Here is a 27768-nt window from a genome sequence, read left to right as displayed (position 1 = left end):
ATAGACTAATGACTTGACTACATCACTGGTGGTAGATACCATAGACTAATGACTACATCACTGGTGGTAAATACCAAAGACTAATGACTACATCACTGGTGGTAGATACCATAGACTAATGACTACATCACTGGTGGTAAATACCATAGACTAATGACTACATCACTGGTGATAGATACCATAGACTAATGACAACATCACTGGTGGTAGATACTATAGACTAATGACTACATCACTGGTGATAGATACCATAGACTAATGACTACATCACTGGTGATAGATACCATAGACTAATGACTACATCACTGGTGGTAGATACTATAGACTAATGACTACATCACTGGTGGTAGATACCATAGACTAATGACTTGACTACATCACTGGTGGTAGATACCATAGACGAATGACTTGACTACATCACTGGTGGTAGATACCATAGACTAATGACTACATCACTGGTGGTAAATACCATAGACTAATGACTACATCACTGGTGATAGATACCATAGACTAATGACTACATCACTGGTGGTAGATACTATAGACTAATGACTACATCACTTGTGATAGATACCATAGACTAATGACTACATCACTGGTGGTAAATACCATAGACTAATGACTACATCACTGGTGATAGATACCATAGACTAATGACTACATCACTGGTGGTAGATACTATAGACTAATGACTACATCACTGGTGGTAGATACCATAGACTAATGACTACATCACTGGTGGTAGATACCATAGACTAATGACTTGACTACATCACTGGTGATAGATACCATAGACTAATGACTACATCACTGGTGGTAGATACTATAGACTAATGACTATATCACTGGTGGTAGATACCATAGACTAATGACTACATCACTGGTGGTAGATACCATAGACTAATGACTACATCACTGGTGATAGATACCATAGACTAATGACTTGACTACATCACTGGTGATAGATACCATAGACTAATGACTACATCACTGGTGATAGATACCATAGACTAATGACTACATCACTGGTGGTAGATACCATAGACTAATGACTTGACTACATCACTGGTGGTAGATACCATAGACTAATGACTTGACTACATCACTGGTGGTAGATACCATAGACTAATGACTACATCACTGGTGGTGAATACCAAAGACTAATGACTACATCACTGGTGGTAGATACCATAGACTAATGACTACATCACTGGTGGTAAATACCATAGACTAATGACTACATCACTGGTGATAGATACCATAGACTAATGACAACATCACTGGTGGTAGATACTATAGACTAATGACTACATCACTGGTGATAGATACCATAGACTAATGACTACATCACTGGTGATAGATACCATAGACTAATGACTACATCACTGGTGGTAGATACTATAGACTAATGACTACATCACTGGTGGTAGATACCATAGACTAATGACTTGACTACATCACTGGTGGTAGATACCATAGACGAATGACTTGACTACATCACTGGTGGTAGATACCATAGACTAATGACTACATCACTGGTGGTAAATACCATAGACTAATGACTACATCACTGGTGATAGATACCATAGACTAATGACTACATCACTGGTGGTAGATACTATAGACTAATGACTACATCACTGGTGGTAGATACCATAGACTAATGACTACATCACTGGTGGTAGATACCATAGACTAATGACTACATCACTGGTGGTAGATACCATAGACTAATGACTTGACTACATCACTGGTGATAGATACCATAGACTAATGACTACATCACTGGTGGTAGATACCATAGACTAATGACTACATCACTGGTGGTAGATACCATAGACTAATGACTACATCACTGGTGATAGATACCATAGACTAATGACTACATCACTGGTGATAGATACCATAGACTAATGACTACATCACTGGTGGTAGATACCATAGACTAATGACTACATCACTGGTGGTAGATACCATAGACTAATGACTTGACTACATCACTGGTGATAGATACCATAGACTAATGACTACATCACTGGTGGTAAATACCAAAGACTAATGACTACATCACTGGTGATAGATACCATAGACTAATGACTACATCACTGGTGGTAGATACTATAGACTAATGACTACATCACTTGTGATAGATACCATAGACTAATGACTACATCACTGGTGGTAAATACCATAGACTAATGACTACATCACTGGTGATAGATACCATAGACTAATGACTACATCACTGGTGGTAGATACTATAGACTAATGACTACATCACTGGTGGTAGATACCATAGACTAATGACTACATCACTGGTGGTAGATACCATAGACTAATGACTTGACTACATCACTGGTGATAGATACCATAGACTAATGACTACATCACTGGTGGTAGATACTATAGACTAATGACTACATCACTGGTGGTAGATACCATAGACTAATGACTACATCACTGGTGGTAGATACCATAGACTAATGACTACATCACTGGTGATAGATACCATAGACTAATGACTTGACTACATCACTGGTGATAGATACCATAGACTAATGACTACATCACTGGTGATAGATACCATAGACTAATGACTACATCACTGGTGGTAGATACCATAGACTAATGACTTGACTACATCACTGGTGGTAGATACCACAGACTAATGACTTGACTACATCACTGGTGGTTGATACCATAGACTAATGACTACATCACTGGTAGTGAATACCAAAGACTAATGACTACATCACTGGTGGTAGATACCATAGACTAATGACTACATCACTGGTGGTAAATACCATAGACTAATGACTACATCACTGGTGATAGATACCATAGACTAATGACAACATCACTGGTGGTAGATACTATAGACTAATGACTACATCACTGGTGGTAGATACCATAGACTAATTGACTACATCACTGGTGGTAGATACCATAGACTAATGACTACATCACTGGTGGTAGATACCATAGACTAATGACTACATCACTGGTGGTAGATACCATAGACTAATGACTACATCACTGGTGGTAGATACCATAGACTAATGACTACATCACTGGTGGTAGATACCAAAGACTAATGACTACATCACTGGTGGTAGATACCATAGACTAATGACTACATCACTGGTGGTAGATACCATAGACTAATGACTACATCACTGGTGGTAGATAATATAGACTAATGACTACATCACTGGTGGTAGATACCATAGACTAATGACTTGACTACATCACTGGTGGTAGATACCATAGACTAATGACTTGACTACATCACTGGTGGTAGATACCATAGACTAATGACTTGACTACATCACTGGTGATAGATACCATAGACTAATGACTACATCACTGGTGGTAGATACCATAGACTAATGACTTTACTACATCACTGGTGGTAGATACCATAGACTAATGACTACATCACTGGTGGTAGATACCATAGACTAATGACTTGACTACATCACTGGTGGTAGATACCATAGACTAATGACTACATCACTGGTGGTAAATACCAAAGACTAATGACTACATCACTGGTGGTAGATACCATAGACTAATGACTACATCACTGGTGGTAAATACCATAGACTAATGACTACATCACTGGTGATAGATACCATAGACTAATGACTACATCACTGGTGGTAGATACTATAGACTAATGACTACATCACTGGTGATAGATACCATAGACTAATGACTACATCACTGGTGATAGATACCATAGACTAATGACTACATCACTGGTGGTAGATACTATAGACTAATGACTACATCACTGGTGGTAGATACCATAGACTAATGACTTGACTACATCACTGGTGGTAGATACCATAGACGAATGACTTGACTACATCACTGGTGGTAGATACCATAGACTAATGACTACATCACTGGTGGTAAATACCATAGACTAATGACTACATCACTGGTGATAGATACCATAGACTAATGACTACATCACTGGTGGTAGATACTATAGACTAATGACTACATCACTTGTGATAGATACCATAGACTAATGACTACATCACTGGTGGTAAATACCATAGACTAATGACTACATCACTGGTGATAGATACCATAGACTAATGACTACATCACTGGTGGTAGATACTATAGACTAATGACTACATCACTGGTGGTAGATACCATAGACTAATGACTACATCACTGGTGGTAGATACCATAGACTAATGACTTGACTACATCACTGGTGATAGATACCATAGACTAATGACTACATCACTGGTGGTAGATACTATAGACTAATGACTACATCACTGGTGGTAGATACCATAGACTAATGACTACATCACTGGTGGTAGATACCATAGACTAATGACTACATCAATGGTGATAGATACCATAGACTAATGACTTGACTACATCACTGGTGATAGATACCATAGACTAATGACTACATCACTGGTGATAGATACCATAGACTAATGACTACATCACTGGTGGTAGATACCATAGACTAATGACTTGACTACATCACTGGTGGTAGATACCATAGACTAATGACTTGACTACATCACTGGTGGTAGATACCATAGACTAATGACTACATCACTGGTGGTGAATACCAAAGACTAATGACTACATCACTGGTGGTAGATACCATAGACTAATGACTACATCACTGGTGGTAAATACCATAGACTAATGACTACATCACTGGTGATAGATACCATAGACTAATGACAACATCACTGGTGGTAGATACTATAGACTAATGACTACATCACTGGTGATAGATACCATAGACTAATGACTACATCACTGGTGATAGATACCATAGACTAATGACTACATCACTGGTGGTAGATACTATAGACTAATGACTACATCACTGGTGGTAGATACCATAGACTAATGACTTGACTACATCACTGGTGGTAGATACCATAGACGAATGACTTGACTACATCACTGGTGGTAGATACCATAGACTAATGACTACATCACTGGTGGTAAATACCATAGACTAATGACTACATCACTGGTGATAGATACCATAGACTAATGACTACATCACTGGTGGTAGATACTATAGACTAATGACTACATCACTTGTGATAGATACCATAGACTAATGACTACATCACTGGTGGTAAATACCATAGACTAATGACTACATCACTGGTGATAGATACCATAGACTAATGACTACATCACTGGTGGTAGATACTATAGACTAATGACTACATCACTGGTGGTAGATACCATAGACTAATGACTACATCACTGGTGGTAGATACCATAGACTAATGACTTGACTACATCACTGGTGATAGATACCATAGACTAATGACTACATCACTGGTGGTAGATACTATAGACTAATGACTACATCACTGGTGGTAGATACCATAGACTAATGACTACATCACTGGTGGTAGATACCATAGACTAATGACTACATAACTGGTGGTAGATACCATAGACTAATGACTTGACTACATCACTGGTGATAGATACCATAGACTAATGACTACATCACTGGTGATAGATACCATAGACTAATGACTACATCACTGGTGGTAGATACCATAGACTAATGACTTGACTACATCACTGGTGGTAGATACCATAGACTAATGACTTGACTACATCACTGGTGGTTGATACCATAGACTAATGACTACATCACTGGTGGTGAATACCAAAGACTAATGACTACATCACTGGTGGTAGATACCATAGACTAATGACTACATCACTGGTGGTAAATACCATAGACTAATGACTACATCACTGGTGATAGATACCATAGACTAATGACAACATCACTGGTGGTAGATACTATAGACTAATGACTACATCACTGGTGATAGATACCATAGACTAATGACTACATCACTGGTGATAGATACCATAGACTAATGACTACATCACTGGTGGTAGATACTATAGACTAATGACTACATCACTGGTGGTAGATACCATAGACTAATGACTTGATTACATCACTGGTGGTAGATACCATAGACAAATGACTTGACTACATCACTGGTGGTAGATACCATAGACTAATGACTACATCACTGGTGGTAAATACCATAGACTAATGACTACATCACTGGTGATAGATACCATAGACTAATGACTACATCACTGGTGGTAGATACTATAGACTAATGACTACATCACTTGTGATAGATACCATAGACTAATGACTACATCACTGGTGGTAGATACCATAGACTAATGACTACATCACTGGTGATAGATACCATAGACTAATGACTACATCACTGGTGGTAGATACTATAGACTAATGACTACATCACTGGTGGTAGATACCATAGACTAATGACTACATCACTGGTGGTAGATACCATAGACTAATGACTACATCACTGGTGATAGATACCATAGACTAATGACTTGACTACATCACTGGTGATAGATACCATAGACTAATGACTACATCACTGGTGATAGATACCATAGACTAATGACTACATCACTGGTGGTAGATACCATAGACTAATGACTTGACTACATCACTGGTGGTAGATACCATAGACTAATGACTTGACTACATCACTGGTGGTTGATACCATAGACTAATGACTACATCACTGGTGGTGAATACCAAAGACTAATGACTACATCACTGGTGGTAGATACCATAGACTAATGACTACATCACTGGTGGTAAATACCATAGACTAATGACTACATCACTGGTGATAGATACCATAGACTAATGACAACATCACTGGTGGTAGATACTATAGACTAATGACTACATCACTGGTGGTAGATACCATAGACTAATGACTTGACTACATCACTGGTGGTAGATACCATAGACTAATGACTACATCACTGGTGGTAGATACCATAGACTAATGACTTGATTACATCACTGGTGGTAGATACCATAGACTAATGACTTGACTACATCACTGGTGGTAGATACCATAGACGAATGACTTGACTACATCACTGGTGGTAGATACCATAGACTAATGACTACATCACTGGTGGTAGATACTATAGACTAATGACTACATCACTGGTGATAGATACCATAGACTAATGACTACATCACTGGTGATAGATACCATAGACTAATGACTACATCACTGGTGGTAGATACCATAGACTAATGACTTGACTACATCACTGGTGGTAGATACCATAGACTAATGACTTGACTACATCACTGGTGATAGATACCATAGACTAATGACTACATCACTGGTGGTAGATACCATAGACTAATGACTTTACTACATCACTGGTGGTAGATACCATAGACTAATGACTACATCACTGGTGGTAGATACCATAGACTAATGACTTGACTACATCACTGGTGGTAGATACCATAGACTAATGACTACATCACTGGTGGTAGATACCAAAGACTAATGACTACATCACTGGTGGTAGATACCATAGACTAATGACTACATCACTGGTGGTAGATACCATAGACTAATATGACTACATCACTGGTGATAGATACCATAGACTAATGACTACATCACTGGTGGTAAATACCAAAGACTAATGACTACATCACTGGTGGTAGATACCATAGACTAATGACTACATCACTGGTGGTAAATACCAAAGACTAATGACTACATCACTGGTGGTAGATACCATAGACTAATGACTACATCACTGGTGGTAAATACCAAAGACTAATGACTACATCACTGGTGGTAGATACCATAGACTAATGACTACATCACTGGTGGTAAATACCAAAGACTAATGACTACATCACTGGTGGTAGATACCATAGACTAATGACTACATCACTGGTGATAGATACCATAGACTAATGACTACATCACTGGTGGTAGATAATATAGACTAATGACTACATCACTGGTGGTAGATACCATAGACTAATGACTTGACTACATCACTGGTGGTAGATACCATAGACTAATGACTTGACTACATCACTGGTGGTAGATACCATAGACTAATGACTTGACTACATCACTGGTGATAGATACCATAGACTAATGACTACATCACTGGTGGTAGATACCATAGACTAATGACTACATCACTGGTGGTAGATACCATAGACTAATGACTACATCACTGGTGGTAGATACCATAGACTAATGACTTGACTACATCACTGGTGGTAGATACAATAGACTAATGACTACATCACTGGTGGTAAATACCAAAGACTAATGACTACATCACTGGTGGTAGATACCATAGACTAATGACTACATCACTGGTGGTAAATACCATAGACTAATGACTACATCACTGGTGATAGATACCATAGACTAATGACAACATCACTGGTGGTAGATACTATAGACTAATGACTACATCACTGGTGATAGATACCATAGACTAATGACTACATCACTGGTGGTAGATACCATAGACTAATGACTACATCACTGGTGGTAGATACTATAGACTAATGACTACATCACTGGTGGTAGATACCATAGACTAATGACTTGACTACATCACTGGTGGTAAATACCATAGACTAATGACTACATCACTGGTGGTAGATACCATAGACTAATGTCTTGACTACATCACTGGTGGTAGATACCATAGACTAATGACTTGACTACATCACTGGTGGTAGATACCATAGACTAATGACTTGACTACATCACTGGTTGTAAATACCATAGACTAATGACTACATCACTGGTGGTAGATACTATAGACTAATGACTACATCACTGGTGATAGATACCATAGACTAATGACTACATCACTGGTGGTAAATACCATAGACTAATGACTACATCACTGGTGATAGATACCATAGACTAATGACTACATCACTGGTGGTAGATACTATAGACTAATGACTACATCACTGGTGATAGATACCATAGACTAATGACTACATCACTGGTGGTAGATACCATAGACTAATGACTACATCACTGGTGGTATATACCATAGACTAATGACTTGACTACATCACTGGTGGTAAATACCATAGACTAATGACTACATCACTGGTGGTAGATACCATAGACTAATGACTACATCACTGGTGGTAGATACCATAGACTAATGTCTTGACTACATCACTGGTGGTAGATACCATAGACTAATGACTTGACTACATCACTGGTGGAAAATACCATAGACTAATGACTACATCACTGGTGGTAGATACCATAGACTAATGACTTGACTACATCACTGGTGGTAGATACCATAGACTAATGACTACATCACTGGTAGTAGATACCATAGACTAATGACTACATCACTGGTGGTAGATACCATAAACTAATGACTACATCACTGGTGGTAGATACCATAGACTAATGACTACATCACTGGTGGTAAATACCATAGACTAATGACTACATCACTGGTGGTAGATACCATAGACTAATGACTACATTACTGGTGATAGATACCATAGACTAATGACTACATCACTGGTGGTAGATACCATAGACTAATGACTTGACTACATCACTGGTGATAGATACCATAGACTAATGACTACATCACTGGTGGTAGATACTATAGACTAATGACTACATCACTGGTGGTAGATACTATAGACTAATGACTAATGACTACATCACTGGTGATAGATACCATAGACTAATGACTACATCACTGGTGGTAGATACCATAGACTAATGACTACATCACTGGTGGTATATACCATAGACTAATGACTTGACTACATCACTGGTGGTAAATACCATAGACTAATGACTACATCACTGGTGGTAGATACCATAGACTAATGACTACATCACTGGTGATAGATACCATAGACTAATGTCTTGACTACATCACTGGTGGTAGATACCATAGACTAATGACTTGACTACATCACTGGTGGAAAATACCATAGACTATTGACTACATCAGTGGTGATAGATACCATAGACTAATGACTTGACTACATCACTGGTGGTAGATACCATAGACTAATAACTACATCACTGGTAGTAGATACCATAGACTAATGACTACATCACTGGTGGTAGATACCATAGACTAATGACTACATCACTGGTGGTAGATAACATAGACTAATGACTACATCACTGGTGGTAAATACCATAGACTAATGACTACATCACTGGTGGTAGATACCATAGACTAATGACTACATTACTGGTGATAGATACCATAGACTAATGACTACATCACTGGTGGTAGATACCATAGACTAATGACTTGACTACATCACTGGTGGTAGATACCATAGACTAATGACTACATCACTGGTGGTAGATACAATACACTAATGACTACATCACTGGTGATAGATACCATAGACTAATGACTTGACTACATCACTGGTGGTAGATACCATAGACTAATGACTTCACTACATTACTGGTGGTAAATACCATAGACTAATGACTACATCACTGGTGGTAGATACCATAGACTAATGACTTGACTACATCACTGGTGGTAGATACCATAGACTAATGACTACATCACTGGTGGTAGATATCATAGACTAATGACTACATCACTGGTGGTAAATACCATAGACTAATGACTACATCACTGGTGGTAGAGACCATAGACTAATGACTACATCACTGGTGATAGATACCATAGACTAATGACTACATCACTGGTGGTAGATACCATAGACTAATTTGACTACATCACTGGTGGTAGATACCATAGACTAATGACTACATCACTGGTGGTAGATACCATAGACTAATGACTACATCACTGGTGATAGATACCATAGACTAATAGACTACATCACTGGTGGTAGATACCATAGACTAATGACTACATCACTGGTGGTAGATACCATAGACTAATGACTACATCACTGGTGGTAGATACCATAGACTAATGACTACATCACTGGTGGTAGATACTATAGACTAATGACTACATCACTGGTGGTAGATACTATAGACTAATGACTACATCACTGGTGGTAGATACCATAGACTAATGACTACATCACTGGTGGTAGATACTATAGACTAATGACTACATCACTGGTGGTAGATACTATAGACTATTGACTAATGACTACATCACTGGTGATAGATACCATAGACTAATGACTACATCACTGGTGGTAGATACCATAGACTAATGACTACATCACTGGTGGTAGATACCATAGACTAATGACTTGACTACATCACTGGTGGTAAAAACCATAGACTAATGACTACATCACTGGTGGTAGATACCATAGACTAATGACTTGACTACATCACTGGTGGTAGATACCATAGACTAATGACTACATCACTGGTGGTAGATACCATAGACTAATGACTACATCACTGGTGGTAGATACCATAGACTAATGACTACATCACTGGTGGTAGATACCATAGACTAATGACTACATCACTGGTGGTAAATACCATAGACTAATGACTACATCACTGGTGGTAGATACCATAGACTAATGACTACATCACTGGTGATAGATACCATAGACTAATGACTACATCACTGGTGGTAGATACCATAGACTAATGACTTGACTACATCACTGGTGGTAGATACCATAGACTAATGACTACATCACTGGTGGTAGATACCATAGACTAATGACTACATCACTGGTGGTAGATACCATAGACTAATGACCTGACTACATCACTGGTGGTAGATACCATAGACTAATGACTACATCACTGGTGGTAGATACCATAGACTAATGACTACATCACTGGTGGTAGATATCATAGACTAATGACTACATCACTGGTGGTAGATACCATAGACTAATGACTACATCACTGGTGGTAAATACCATAGACTAATGACTACATCACTGGTGGTAGATACCATAGACTAATGACTTGACTACATCACTGGTGATAGATACCATAGACTAATGTCTTGACTACATCACTGGTGGTAGATACCATAGACTAATGACTTGACTACATCACTGGTGGTAGATACCATAGACTAATGACTTGACTACATCACTGGTGGTAGATACCATAGACTAATGACTACATCACTGGTGGTAGATACCATAGACTAATGACTTGACTACATCACTGGTGGTAGATACCATAGACTAATGACTACATCACTGGTGGTAGATACCATAGACTAATGACTACATCACTGGTGATAGATACCATAGACTAATGACTTGACTACATCACTGGTGGTAGATACCATAGACTAATGACTACATCACTGGTGGTAGATATCATAGACTAATGACTACATCACTGGTGGTAAATACCATAGACTAATGACTACATCACTGGTGGTAGAGACCATAGACTAATGACTACATCACTGGTGATAGATACCATAGACTAATGACTACATCACTGGTGGTAGATACCATAGACTAATGACTTGACTACATCACTGGTGATATATACCATAGACTAATAACTACATCACTGGTGGTAGATACCATAGACTAATGACTACATCACTGGTGATAGATACCATAGACTAATAACTACATCACTGGTGATAGATACCATAGACTAATGACTACATCACTGGTGGTAGATACCATAGACTAATGACTACATCACTGGTGGTAGATACCATAGACTAATGACTACATCACTGGTGGTAGATACTATAGACTAATGACTACATCACTGGTGGTAGATACTATAGACTATTGACTAATGACTACATCACTGGTGATAGATACCATAGACTAATGACTACATCACTGGTGGTAGATACCATAGACTAATGACTACATCACTGGTGGTAGATACCATAGACTAATGACTTGACTACATCACTGGTGGTAAATACCATAGACTAATGACTACATCACTGGTGGTAGATACCATAGACTAATGACTTGACTACATCACTGGTGGTAGATACCATAGACTAATGACTACATCACTGGTGGTAGATACCATAGACTAATGACTACATCACTGGTGGTAGATACCATAGACTAATGACTACATCACTGGTGGTAGATACCATAGACTAATGACTACATCACTGGTGGTAAATACCATAGACTAATGACTACATCACTGGTGGTAAATACCATAAACTAATGACTACATCACTGGTGATAGATACCATAGACTAATGACTACATCACTGGTGGTAGATACCATAGACTAATGACTTGACTACATCACTGGTGGTAAATACCATAGACTAATGACTACATCACTGGTGGTAAATACCATAGACTAATGACTACATCACTGGTGGTAGATACCATAGACTAATGACCTGACTACATCACTGGTGGTAGATACCATAGACTAATGACTACATCACTGGTGGTAGATACCATAGACTAATGACTACATCACTGGTGGTAGATATCATAGACTAATGACTACATCACTGGTGGTAGATACCATAGACTAATGACTACATCACTGGTGGTAAATACCATAGACTAATGACTACATCACTGGTGGTAGATACCATAGACTAATGACTTGACTACATCACTGGTGATAGATACCATAGACTAATGTCTTGACTACATCACTGGTGGTAGATACCATAGACTAATGACTTGACTACATCACTGGTGGTAGATACCATAGACTAATGACTTGACTACATCACTGGTGGTAAATACTATAGACTAATGACTACATCACTGGTGGTAGAGACCATAGACTAATGACTACATCACTGGTGGTAGAGACCATAGACTAATGACTACATCACTGGTGGTAGATACCATAGACTAATGACTACATCACTGGTGATAGATACCATAGACTAATGACTACATCACTGGTGGTAGATACTATAGACTAATGACTATATCACTGGTGATAGACACCATAGACTAATGACTTACACTCTTCTGGGTCAACGCAGGTAACAGACCAACTCCTGTCATACCATCCAAAGCATTACTAGCCACTGATACTGTCCTACCATCCAAAGCATTACTAGCCACTGATACTGTCCTACCATCCAAAGCATTACTAGCTACTGAAGTGGTACCATAGTTTATAGGATACTGTAGATTAGACTGCTAGCTGAAACAAAATGTACTCTGTTTGTTCTTATCGTCTCTTTTCTCTTTGGTAAAAACCACAAAGAGAAAATACACATACTGTATGTAGATCGCAAGCCCATAGTAAGTCAATCGGGCTAACTGGCTTGCTACTACTGTTAATAGGGCTAACTGGCTAGCTCCTACTGTTAATAGGGCTAACTGGCTATCTGCTACTGTTAATAGGGCTAACTGGCTAGCTGCTACTCTTAAAAGGGCTAACTGGCTAGCTGCTACTGTTAATAGGGCTAACTGGCTATCTGCTACTGTTAATAGGGCTGACTGGCTAGCTGCTACTCTTAATAGGGCTAACTGGCTAGCTGCTACTGTTAATATGGCTAACTGGCTAGCTACTACTGTTAATAAGGCTAACTGGCTAGCTGCTACTGTTAATAGGGCTAACTGTCTAGCTGCTACTGTTAATATGGCTAACTGGCTAGCTGCTACTGTTAATAGGGCTAACTGGCTAGCAACTACTGTTAATAGGGCTAACTGGCTAGCTACTACTGTCAATAGGGCTAACTGGCTAGCTACTACTGTTAATAAAGCTAACTGGCTAGCTACTACTGTCAATAGGGCTAACTGGCTAGCTACTACTGTTAGCCAGCCAGATAGCCATGAAGAATAGTTAGCTAGCTACCCACAAAGAATTGGCATCTACCATGCATAACGTTAGTTTTAGGTCATATAGTGTACATATACTGTATCTAGCTGATAGTTGTGAAGTAATATGTTTGCTTTGTGTATATCTTGTTTGGTCTCTATTGTTGTCATTGTCCTGGCTGGAAGAAGGGTCAATGAATGGAGAGGTGCAGTGTGAGGTAATACAGTAGGGGGAGTGCTGCTCAGCGTGAGGTAATACAGTAGGGGGAGTGCTGCTCAGCGTGAGGTAATACAGTAGGGGGAGTGCTGCTCAGCGTGAGGTAATACAGTAGGGGGGAGTGCTGCTCAGCGTGAGGTAATACAGAAGGGGGAGTGCTGCTCAGCGTGAGGTAATACAGTAGGGGGAGTGCTGCTCAGCGTGAGGTAATACAGTAGGGGGAGTGCTGCTCAGCGTGAGGTAATACAGTAGGGGGAGCGCTGCTCAGCGTGAGGTAATACAGTAGGGGGAGTGCTGCTCAGCGTGAGGTAATACAGTAGGGGGAGCGCTGCTCAGCGTGAGGTAATACAGTAGGGGGAGTGCTGCTCAGCGTGAGGTAATACAGTAGGGGGAGTGCTGCTCAGCGTGAGGTAATACAGTAGAGGGAGTGCTGCTCAGCGTGAAGTAATACAGTAGGGGGAGTGCTGCTCAGCGTGAGGTAATACAGTAGGGGGAGTGCTGCTCAGCGTGAGGTAATACAGTAGGGGGAGCGCTGCTCAGCATGAGGTAATACAGTAGGGGTAGTGCTGCTCAGCGTGAGGTAATACAGTAGGGGGAGTGCTGCTCAGCGTGAGGTAATACAGTAGGGGGAGTGCTGCTCAGCGTGAGGTAATACAGTAGGGGTAGTGCTGCTCAGAGTGAGGTAATACAGTAGGGGGAGTGCTGCTCAGCGTGAGGTAATACAGTAGAGGGAGTGCTGCTCAGCGTGAGGTAATACAGTAGGGGGAGTGCTGCTCAGCGTGAGGTAATACAGTAGGGGGAGTGCTGCTCTGCGTGAGGTAATACAGTAGGGGAGCGCTGCTCAGCGTGAGGTAATACAGTAGGGGGAGTGCTGCTCAGCGTGAGGTAATACGGTAGGGGGAGTGCTGCTCAGCGTGAGGTAATACAGTAGGGGGGAGTGCTGCTCTGCGTGAGGTAATACAGTAGGGGGAGCGCTGCTCAGCGTGAGGTAATACAGTAGGGGGAGTGCTGCTCAGCGTGAGGTAATAAAGTAGGGGGAGTGCTGCTCAGCGTGAGGTAATACAGTAGGGGGAGTGCTGCTCAGCGTGAGGTAATACAGTAGAGGGAGGTGCTTCTCAAATGGAATGTTTTATGTGTTCTCCACACTCTTATCCTCACAAGAACGTACTCAAGAGAACGTACTCAAGAGAACGTACTCAAGAGAACGTCCTCGGAGAACGTACTCAGAGCATGAGAGTGTGGAGCGCGGTAGTATGCATATTGAGAAACAGCCACACACACACACACGCTGCTCTCTACTCTCTACGACATCCCTCAGAGAAGAAAGTAAAAAGGCAGTTGATTTTCTTCTGCATCATTAATGTACGAGCAATGACTCATATCTTGGCAGCGGTAAGCAGCAACCGGGAGCATTGCCAAAGTCACAGGCCTTACTCAGCAGGTCCCAAAGTCACAGGCCTTACTCAGCAGGTCCCAAAGTCACTGGCTTTACTCAGCAGGTCCATCTGAAAAGGCTCAGAATTAGGTCTGTTTACCTTTCTGGTCTTTTTTTATCCAAGTACCACCTTTGCACAGCTGATTGTTAATTATCCTGTTTTGTGTTGACGTACTAAATTGTAAGGATGATGGCGTGTAAGGAAACTCCTATAACACTTTGTCACGTTGTTTTATGACCACTAAACAACATTGGATAAAAAAAAAAACATTACAGATGAGAGAGATGAGTGTGTGATCACCGTGGTAACTTCATCACTTAAGAAGCTCATCAAATCAACAAGACCAACGGCAGTGGCGACCGTGGCGACAGAAATGTAAACCAGTTTCTGGAAGTGCCGGGTCCTTTACAGTCTACATCAATCCATCAGGGTGGTACTATAGTGATACGCTGTTCTAATCAGGGACAGACTGGACCTCTGACATTTTGGGGGGGGCTGGTCCATTTTTAGAGTCTGGATCTGAGTACCTCCCCGACGATTTCTAGAACACAAACACATTCTACCCGTTCTGATTGGTCCCAGAAACTGATGGGTTGGGCCAGAGCCATAACTCACGTGGGTAAAGCGGCATTTTGGAAATGTGTCATTTGGCTTTGATACTCTTGATTGGTTAAGAGATGATCCAAATCTCTGAGGAATTTGTTTTGGTACGACAAACCTTCATTTTGGTACGACAAACCCCTCAAACGACTTCAACGACGGCAGTCTCAGACTGAAGTATGTACCGAACATAGAGCAGCGGAAAGAATTCAGTTTGAGTCATCAGGCAAGCCAATAACGGGGGCATCAAGAGAAGAAGAAAAAACGGGCCTGGTTCGGGGGGGCCTGGAGGATTTTGTTTTGGCAGTGTGTTTGAAATGCCAGGTCCCAATTTCTGATTAGGGACCCTATTTCCAAAATAGTTCACTACTTATTTTCAGATGCACTCTGAACAGTCTGCTCTCACATGTTATTATTATTGCTGATGATTGCTGGTTCCAACTCTACAGTGCCTCTGTCAGATGTTATCTCTAGGCCGCGATCCTATTCCCCTCCTATAGTTCATTACCTTGGCCTGCGCCCCATTGGGGTTCTGCTCAAAAGTAGTGCACTGTAAAGGGAATAGCTTGCGATTTTGGGAAACGCAGCCTAGTCCCCCTCTGTCACACAGACAGGCTGCTACGGGTAAAGACGGCAAGCAGCTCCTCTGCAGTACCATGACAGTCTATGAAAGGTTTACCAGTCAGTGACAGGCCTATAGTGCTGAAGACAGGATGTTAAAGACCTGGAATATCACAGCTGTTATTTTTCTAGTGACGTTATGTATTTATGTTTTGTATTCTTATTTGAGGGGATTTTTTTATGGGGTCTGTCTGGGGTCTGTCTGGGATCTGTCTGGACTCTGTCTGGGGTCTGTCTGGGGTCTGTCTGGGGTCTGTCTGGACTCTGTCTGGGGTCTGTCAGGGGTCTGTCTGGGGTCTGCCTGGGGTCTGTCTGGGGTCTGCCTGTGGTCTGTCTGGGGTCTGTCTGGGCCCTGTCTGGACTCTGTCTGGACTCTGTCTGGGGTCTGTCTGGGGTCTTTTCTGGGGTCTGCCTGGGGTCTGTCTGGGGTCTGTCTGAGGTCTGTCTGAGGTCTGTCTGAGGTCTGTCTAGGGTCTGCCTGGGCTCTGTCTGGGGTCTGTCTGGGGTCTGCCTGGGGTCTGCCTGGGGTCTATCTGGGGTCTGTCTGGGGTCTGTCTGGGACATTTAGTTTGAGTTGGTTGGAGAAGAAGAAAAAAAATCACTTGAGAACACCTCAACATCTCCCATGTCTTGTTTATCATATCCTGTTTATCGCACCCCAAACGCCACCGTATTCCCTATATCAGCCCAACTCCAGTACCCCCAACAGCCCAACTCCAGTACCCCCAACAGCCCAACTCCAGTCCTCCAGTACCCCCAACAGCCCAACTCCAGTCCTCCAGTACCCCCAACAGCCCAACTCCAGTACCCCCAACGGCCCAACTCCAGTCCTCCAGTCCTCCCAACAGCCCAACTCCAGTCCTCCAGTACCCCCAACAGCCCAACTCCAGTACCCCCAACAGCCCAACTCCAGTCCTCCAGTACCCCCAACAGCCCAACTCCAGTCCTCCAGTCCTCCCAACAGCCCAAATCCAGTCCTCCAGTACCCCAAACAGCCCAACTCCAGTACCCCCAACAGCCCAACAGCCCAACTCCAGTACCCCCAACAGCCCAACTCCAGTCCTCCAGTACCCCCAACAGCCCAACTCCAGTCCTCCATTACCGCCAACAGCCCAACTCCAGTCCTCCAGTTCCCCCAACAGCCCAACTCCAGTCCCTTATAACCCCCAACAGCCCAACTCCAGTCCTCCAGTACCCCCAACAGCCCAACTCCAGTCCTCCACTACCCCCAGCAGCCCAACTCCAGTCCTCCAGTACCCCCAACAGCCCAACTCCAGTCCTCCAGTACCCCCAACAGCCCAACTCCAGTCCTCCAGGTCCCCCAACAGCTCAACTCCAGTCCTCCACTACCCCCAACAGCCCAACTCCAGTCCTCCAGTTCCCCCAACAGCCCAACTCCAGTCCTCCAGTACCCCCAACAGCTCAACTCCAGTCCTCCAGTACCCCCAACAGCCCAACTCCAGTCCTCCAGTACCCCCAACAGCCCAACTCCAGTACCCCCAACAGCCCAACAGCCCAACTCCAGTACCCCCAACAGCCCAACTCCAGTCCTCCAGTACCCCCAACAGCCCAACTCCAGTCCTCCACTACCCCCAACAGCCCAACTGCAGTCCTCCAGTACCCCCAACAGCCCAACTCCAGTCCTCCAGTACCCCCAACAGCCCAACTCCAGTCCTCCAGTACCCCCCAACAGCCCAACTCCAGTCCTCCAGTACCCCCAACAGCCCAACTCCAGTCCTCCAGTACCCCCAACAGCCCAACTCCAGTACCCCCAACAGCCCAACTCCAGTCCTCCAGTACCCCCAACAGCCCAACTCCAGTCCTCCAGTACCCCCAACAGCCCATCTCCAGTCCTCCAGTACCCCCAACAGCCCAACTCCAGTCCTCCAGTACCCCCAACAGCCCAACTCCAGTCCTCCAGTACCCCCAACAGCCCAACTCCAGTCCTCCAGTTCCCCCAACAGCTCAACTCCAGTCTTCCGGTACCCCCAACAGCCCAACTCCAGTCCTCCAGTACCCCCAACAGCTCAACTCCAGTCCTCCAGTACCCCCAACAGCCCAACTCCAGTCCTCCAGTTCCCCCAACAGCTCAACTCCAGTCCTCCAGTTCCCCCAACAGCCCAACTCCAGTCCTCTAGTACCCCCCAACAGCCCAACTCCAGTCCTCCAGTACCCCCAACAGCCCAACTCCAGTCCTCCAGTACCCCCAACAGCCCAACCCCAGTATACCCCAACAGCCCAACTCCAGTACCCCCAACAGCCCAACTCCAGTCCTCCAGTACCCCCAACAGCACAACACCAGTCCTCGACTACCCCCCAACAGCCCAACTCCAGTCCTCCAGTACCCCCAACAGCCCAACTCCAGTCCTCCAGTTCCCCCAACAGCCCAACTCCAGTCCCTTATAACCCCCAACAGCCCAACTCCAGTCCTCCAGTACCCCCAACAGCCCAACTCCAGTCCTCCAGTACCCCCATTGGCCCAACTCCAGTCCTCCAGTACCCCCAACAGCCCAACTCCAGTACCCCCAACAGCCCAACTCCAGTCCTCCAGTACCCCCAACAGCCCAACTCCAGTACCCCCAACAGCCCATCTCCAGTACCCCCAACAGCCCAACTCCAGTCCTCCAGTACCCCCAACAGCCCAACTCCAGTACCCCCAACAGCCCATCTCCAGTACCCCCAACAGCCCAACTCCAGTCCTCCAGTACCCCCAACAGCCCAACTCCGGTACCCCCAACAGCCCAACTCCAGTCCTCCAGTCCTCCCCAACAGCCCAACTCCAGTCCTCCAGTACTGTTGGGGGTACTGGAAGACTGGAGTTGGGAAACACTGCGTAGGACTATAAATAATATCTCTGCTCAAGACACTATGGAACTAGGGGTGAAATGGCTATCTGGCATTTCAGGCAAATATCAGATGGGCCTGTCTAACTTGGGGTTGTTTAATGCAAAATATCTGGCTATTAACGGCGGGACTCAAGTGTGTTAGAGATGCCCGGCTCTAGTCCCAGCTCTGTGTTCCCCAAGGATGATCTATCTAAACTGAGATAACCTTACATTCCCAAGATAACCTCAAGGACCCGGCAGGATAGAAAACCCACCAATTGCAGGATCCAGACCCACATTTGGGACAGGGCTGAGACCAACATAGTTTGGAGAGTAAAGCCAGTTTACACCTTCTCGTGTGTGTGTGTGTGTGTGTGTGTGTGTGTGTGTGTGTGTGTGTGTGTGTGTGTGTGTGTGTGTGTGTGTGTGTGTGTGTGTGTGTGTGTGTGTGTGTGTGTGTGTGTGTGTCTGTGTGGAGCGGTCAAGCAGGAATTATAACAACATTTCAGTGTCACTGTGTCGCGACCATAATTGTCACAGAAGGAATGTGAAGCCATGATAACTGCTTTCAGAAGAGCAAAACACCTGGAGGAAAAAGCACCGTGTTGTCAACAATTTGACAACAATTTGACAACAATAAGGTTGGATATGACAAACAGGGCTCTGAACAGAAGTGGTGTTTCAAATCAACAAACATTATTATAGTGGTGACAGAGGACAAAGATGTCTCACCTCCCTCTCTCCCCTCTCTCTGTGTCTCTCCACTCTCTCTCCCCTCTCTCTGTCTCTCCTCCCTCTCTCTCCTCTGTGTCTATCCTCCCTCTCCTCTCTCCTCTTTCTCTCCTCCCTCTCTGTCTCTCCTCTTTCTCTCCTCGCTCTGTGTCTCTCCTCTCTGTCTCTCCTCTTTCTCTCCATTTCTCCTCTCTGTGTCTCTCCTCCCTCTCTCCCCTCTCTCTCCCCTCTCTCTCCCCTCTCTCTCTTTCTCTCCTCCCTCTTTGTCTCTCCTCTCTTTCTCTCCTCTCTCCATGTCTCTCCTCTTTCTCTCCTCTCTCCCTCTCTCTGTGTTTATCCTCTCACTCTCCTCCCCCTCTCTCCTCTCTCTCTCTCCTCTCGCCATGTCTCTCCTCCTTCTCTCCTCAGGCCTCAGTGTTTAGTGAAAAGCCCATTGATGGTACATGCAGAGCTGAAATGTGTCAGTGAGCTCCAGGATAATGGGGTCCAACACAATGGCTTTTAGAGGTTTTCATTTCCAACAAAACGCTGAAAAGGCCCACTACAACGCCCTGCTAAGAGGCCGACAGGGAACGTAGAGTGTAAATAATGTGTTTAAATAATAACGTGATTTTCTCCAGGGTTGGAAATGGGAATAATAACCAACATTTTTATGTTTGGAATGTGATCAGCCTTTCCACTTATTTTAGTAGCCTGAATAAACTGTTTTTATGCCTTCCAGATGGTTCCCATTTTCCTATGTAGTGCACTACATTTGACCTGGGCCCATAGGACCCATAGTGCTCTGGTTTAAAGTAGTGCACTATATAGGGAATAGGGTGTGATTTGGGACACGAACCTTGTGTTTCATCGTAAACTTTAATCCCTGTGAGCCTAAATAGAGAGCGGCAGATCAAATTAACTCTTCATTTGGACCCCCCAAAAAGTGTCTGATGTAATAATGAACGCTCCTCTGAACCAAATGTGATGTGTAAGGCTGTACGCTTTATCAAAGACACAAAGACGTTGTGAGTCTCTCGCTCTAACATAACATGGGATTGAAACAACGGTCACGGAATACAAGCGAATTCCCAAACGGAATTGACATGTTTTTGTTTCTTATGAAGCCGCTGCTGTCATGGAAACAAGGGTTCTAATTCTAAAGAATTCCAGTGGTTCTGATTGTCGATGTGCTACAGCATTCTACATCCTACCACTTCTCAAAAGTCCCGCATTTATTCAGTTTAACGTGACCTGATTAGCTGAGACATGTGAGGGCAATTTGAGGGCATCTGTGATGGGTTCGGGAGGCTTTAATGACCTCAGACTATGGAAGTAAAAAGGGCTGGAGGAATCAGTACCAAACATCCATGTAGTCTACTGTTGTCCTGCTGCCTCCCAGACATATTCACATTCTGTACCCTTTTCATTATGGGATGGCAATGAAAAGAACAAGGCGGACATTTAAAATGACTTTCCCATCCTGGTGTAATGGAAAACTCAACCCCCCATTTAAAATGACTTTCCCACCTTGTTGTAATGGAAAACTCAACCCCCCATTTAAACATTTAAAATGACTTTCCCATCCTGGTGTAATGGAAAACTCAACCCCCCATTTAAAATGACTTTCCCACCTTGTTGTAATGGAAAACTCAACCCCCCATTTAAACATTTAAAACGACTTTCCCATCCTGGTGTAATGGAAAACTCAACCCCCCATTTAAAATGACTTTCCCATCCTGGTGTAATGGAAAACTCAACCCCCCCATTTAAAATGACTTTCCCATCCTGGTGTAATGGAAAACTCAACCCCCCATTTAAAATGACTTTCCCATCCTGTTGTAATGGAAAACTCAACCCCCCCATTTAAAATGACTTTCCCATCCTGTTGTAATGGAAAACTCAATCCCCCATTTAAAATGTTGTAATGAAAATCTTAATCCCCAATTTGGTTAAAGAAGAAATCCCTCAACAGAGACTTCAAGAACATGCAGCTGTACTTGATCCATTATTGAATGGAACATTGTCACACAGAAACCTTCTCTCTCTGCACACAGGGGTCATCTCTCTCAGGGGCACCCTATGCCCTATATACTCATTTTTTACATTACATTTTAGTCATTTAGCAGACACTCTTATCCAGAGCGACTTACAGTAGTGAATACATTTCATTTCATGCATTTTTTTTTATTTTTTAATTTTTGTACTGGCCCCCCATGGGAATCGAACCCACAACCCTGGCATTGCACACATCATGCTGGCGTTGCAAACACCATGCTCTACCAACTGAGCCACAGGGAAGACTGCTTATGATACTCCTTCTGATCAGGGCTCTGGTAATGCACTATGTAGGGTATAGGGTCCCATTTGGGAGGCACCCTGTGACTAGGATGACATTAACATGGAAAAACTAATGCGGCTAAAAAAAAACATGGACATTTTATTTTAACCTTTATTTAACTAGGCAAGTCAGTTAAGAACAAATTCTTATTCACAATGACGGCCTCCCCCAGGCCATACGAAGCCCTAATCTGGACCAATTGTACACCATCCTACAGGACTCCCAATCACAGCCGGTTGTAGATACGCCTTCTAGCACTGAGTCGCAGTGCCTTAGACTGCTGCGCCACTCGGGGGACATCTTGTCTCCTCATTATTCACGCGGTGTAATAACTTATAATGTTATTAATTCATGGGCCAGTCTTCTTCTGCGACTGAGTTTTTTACTGCTGTGGTAGATGACTAGAAAACCGTTGTTTTACATGCAGATGTTTGATAATGTGTATAAAACTATTGTCTGCAATTATTCATGGATTATCTATTAAGGTCCATGTGTAACAGAAGCCCATATAATGTTTCATTAAGACTATAGAGCTGTTATCACAGCAGGAAACAACAGAATATATTGTTTCATTAAGACTATAGAGCTGTTATCACAGCAGGTAACATCAGAATATATTGTTTCATTAAGACTATAGAGCTGTTATCACAGCAGGTAACATCAGAATATATTGTTTCATTAAGACTATATAGCTGTTATCACAGCAGGAAACATCAGAATATATTGTTTCATTAAGACTATAGAGCTGTTATCACAGCAGGTAACATCAGAATATATTGTTTCATTAAGACTATAGAGCTGTTATCACAGCAGGTAACATCAGAATATATTGTTTCATTAAGACTATAGAGCTGTTATCACAGCAGGAAACATCAGAATATATTGTTTCATTAAGACTATAGTGATGTTATCACAGCAGGTAACATCAGAATATAACGTTTCATTAAGACTATAGTGATGTTATCCCAGCAGGAAACATCAGAATATAATGTTTCATTAAGACTATAGAGATGTTATCCCAGCAGGAAACATCAGAATATAACGTTTCATTAAGACTATAGAGCTGTTATCACAGCAGGTAACATCAGAATAACAACAGACAGACAGGCAGACAGGCAGGCAGGCAGGCAGGCAGGCAGGCAGGCAGGCAGGCAGGCAGGCAGGCAGGCAGGCAGGCAGGCAGGCAGGCAGGCAGGCAGGCAGGCAGGCAGGCAGGCAGGCAGGCAGGCAGGTAGACAGATCAGATATATTAGATAGAGTTGGTAGACAGATCAGATATATTAGACAGGGCTGGTAGACAGATCAGATATATTAGACAGAGTTGGTAGACAGATCAGATATATTAGACAGAGTTGGTTGACAGATCAGATATATTAGACAGAGTTGGTAGACAGATCAGATATATTAGACAGAGCTGGTAGACAGATCAGATATATTAGACAGAGTTGGTTGACAGATCAGATATATTAGACAGAGCTGTTAGACAGATCAGATATATTAGACAGAGTTGGTAGGCAGATCAGATATATAACAAGTACACAGATCTAGGATCAGATTTCACCACAAACCATATGAGGGTTAAAAAAAAAAGTACAACTGATCCAAAAATATGTGTTTCCGAGGCTAAGCCACTTCCACGCTCCACCAATCCCGTCACTGCCCCAACTAGTCATCTAGAGGCAAAGGCATAGCTCATCATCAGAGAGGATGGGCTGAAAATATGAACGGAAAACATCAACGAGATGACCAACTGCAACCCCCTTCTAGTTATCGAATAATCATATCCTTGCGTCATGTGAATACTAATTAATGACCACATAATGGCCTGTTAGTAATGGGCTATAACGCAATGTGTGAAGGACTCTCTATGCATTGCGTCAGGTAAGGAGAAAGAGAGGAGAGGAGAACTCCGTTCAGCAGCCTGACCGTTCAGTTCCTATTGGCCACCTCTTGTTATGTAGAAATCCTTTTGTTTTAGGTTTATTTGGGGAGGGGGGGATTATAAACAATGCTTTGCCTGTGTAACAGCGAGGAATGTAGCCTGCAAAAAAAACACAAGGCTACTGTGTCAAACTAATGTTGAGATGTCAGAACACCGACCAAAAAAAAAAAAACAACAACAACAACAAAACAAAAAAAATCGTTAAATTGAATGACTGTAAGGACACAAGTGCGGGTAGAGATAAAGATGATTCTCACGACGCCTACGGGAACCGGCGGCGATGATGATGCGCGTAGAATGTCAAATCATATACAAAAACCTGCCATAGACCGACCCACGTGATAAACCGGATCACTTCTCTAGCCGAGAACGTTTCTGTAACCGGCGGTCGGTGGAATTCTGAGAAAAACAAAAAACCAACCAACTCTTTGAGTTCGCAAAGATGCATAGTAACTCATTCATCCAGCACGAATAGCCAGGCCGGCACCGCTTCGCTGAAAAGGCTCCGTTATTCTGACCTGTCTTCGGGTTTTTAATGAATGACCGGTAACAGCACACAAGTTCTAATAAATATTTCGGTGCAAAAATGTTTTTCTTTTAATATTGGGTCAACAATAGAATATATTCATCATATTGTAGGCTATAGGCTGTCATGTTTTCAAACAAAGGACATTTAACTTCCAGAAACCCACAGTAGAAGGTAGCCTGATTCGTCATCCACTGCCTTTTATAATCCGACTGAATAAAACATAAATATACAATAACCAAAAACATTATCACATAGGATAAGGTTGAAATATAACATACCATGAAGTCCTCTTGGAAGTCGGTTCAACACGAGTCGGCGTTAAACAAGTGTTCTAGCGATCAGCGGATATAATTCCATATCGGTTAGACAACAACGGATAAATGCACTGATATTCAATGGTCCTTCTGATTTCATTTTCATCTTTTGACAGTCCATACCATGGCTACAACTTCAGTGTCCTTCTTCGATATGTGCGTCTTTTGTGTTGTGGCAGCGTGTGCTGTGTCTTGTCTTCCGGGCTGGATCGAAGTGAACGACCTTTCTGAATCATAGAGAGGGGCTTCTCTCTTCTCTCGCAGTGATTTTCCAAGTTGTAGCCTCGCTAGACGGGAGAGGTGGGAGGGTGGGGGGTTCCTGGGGAAGGGCATGAGGAGAGGAGGGGGTGAGGGGAAAACAGAAATGAACAGCTGCTTGCTTCTCGCATCAGCAGTCAGTTGAAATATATTCCTTAAATAAAACAATTTGATCAGTATAGATTATGAACAGCAATTAATTTTGTAGACTAACATTCAACATGAGCTTTTTTGAAGGCTTGACGGTTTGAGAACGTGCTTTTTAAATTTGCGATGGCAATACAGATGTAGGATCTTAATTTGATCACCCTGATACAGGAGGAACTTTCCTGCATGCAGGGAATTTAAAACTTGCAGTGTATATGATGTTTAAAAATGCTTCTGAAGTTAGTAGCAGGGAGACAGGCAGTAGCCTGCTGTGTAGAGACAGAGGTACCGCTGATGTAGCGTTGGTAGCAGGTAGAATTAGCCTGCTGTGTAGAGACAGAGGTACCGCTGACGGAGCGTTGGTAGCAGGTAGCATTAGCCTGCTGTGTAGAGACAGAGGTACCGCTGACGGAGCGTTGGTAGCAGGTAGCATTAGCCTGCTGTGTAGAGACAGAGGTACCGCTGACGGAGCGTTGGTAGCAGGTAGCATTAGCCTGCTGTGTAGAGACAGAGGTACCGCTGACGGAGCGTTGGTAGCAGGTAGCATTAGCCTGCTGTGTAGAGACAGAGGTACCGCTGACGGAGCGTTGGTAGCAGGTAGCATTAGCCTGCTGTGTAGAGACAGAGGTACCGCTGACGGAGCGTTGGTAGCAGGTAGCATTAGCCTGCTGTGTAGAGACAGAGGTACCGCTGAGGGAGCGTTGGTAGCAGGTAGCATTAGCCTGCTGTGTAGAGACAGAGGTACCGCTGATGGAGCGTGGTAGCAGGTAGCATTAGCCTGCTGTGTAGAGACAGAGGTACCGCTGACGGAGCGTTGGTAGCAGGTAGAATTAGCCTGCTGTGTAGAGACAGAGGTACCGCTGACGGAGCGTTGGTAGCAGGTAGCATTAGCCTGCTGTGTAGAGACAGAGGTACCGCTGACGGAGCGTTGGTAGCAGGTAGCATTAGCCTGCTGTGTAGAGACAGAGGTACCGCTGACGGAGCGTTGTTAGCAGGTAGCATTAGCCTGCTGTGTAGAGACAGAGGTACCGCTGACGGAGCGTTGGTAGCAGGTAGCATTAGCCTGCTGTGTAGAGACAGAGGTACCGCTGACGGAGCGTTGGTAGCAGGTAGCATTAGCCTGCTGTGTAGAGACAGAGGTACCGCTGACGGAGCGTTGGTAGCAGGTAGCATTAGCCTGCTGTGTAGAGACAGAGGTACCGCTGACGGAGCGTTGGTA

At 43.2% G+C, this 27768-nt stretch overlaps 1 protein-coding gene across 1 annotated transcript in view; it reads right to left on the bottom strand.

Annotated features, from left to right (window-relative positions):
* Nucleotides 1–26405, bottom strand: part of LOC106594761 (carbohydrate sulfotransferase 15) — a 249156-nt gene extending 222751 nt beyond the window's left edge. The window contains exon 1 of the mRNA XM_045701178.1: nt 26109–26405. The gene's annotated coding sequence lies outside the window, so the exon portion shown is untranslated. The remainder of the gene's footprint in view (nt 1–26108) is intronic.
* Between the last annotated feature and the right edge of the window lie 1363 nt (nt 26406–27768).

Source organism: Salmo salar, chromosome ssa18 (genome assembly GCF_905237065.1).
Source record: "Salmo salar chromosome ssa18, Ssal_v3.1, whole genome shotgun sequence".
NCBI lineage: Eukaryota > Metazoa > Chordata > Actinopteri > Salmoniformes > Salmonidae > Salmo > Salmo salar.
This window is presented reverse-complemented; position numbering and strand designations above follow the sequence as displayed.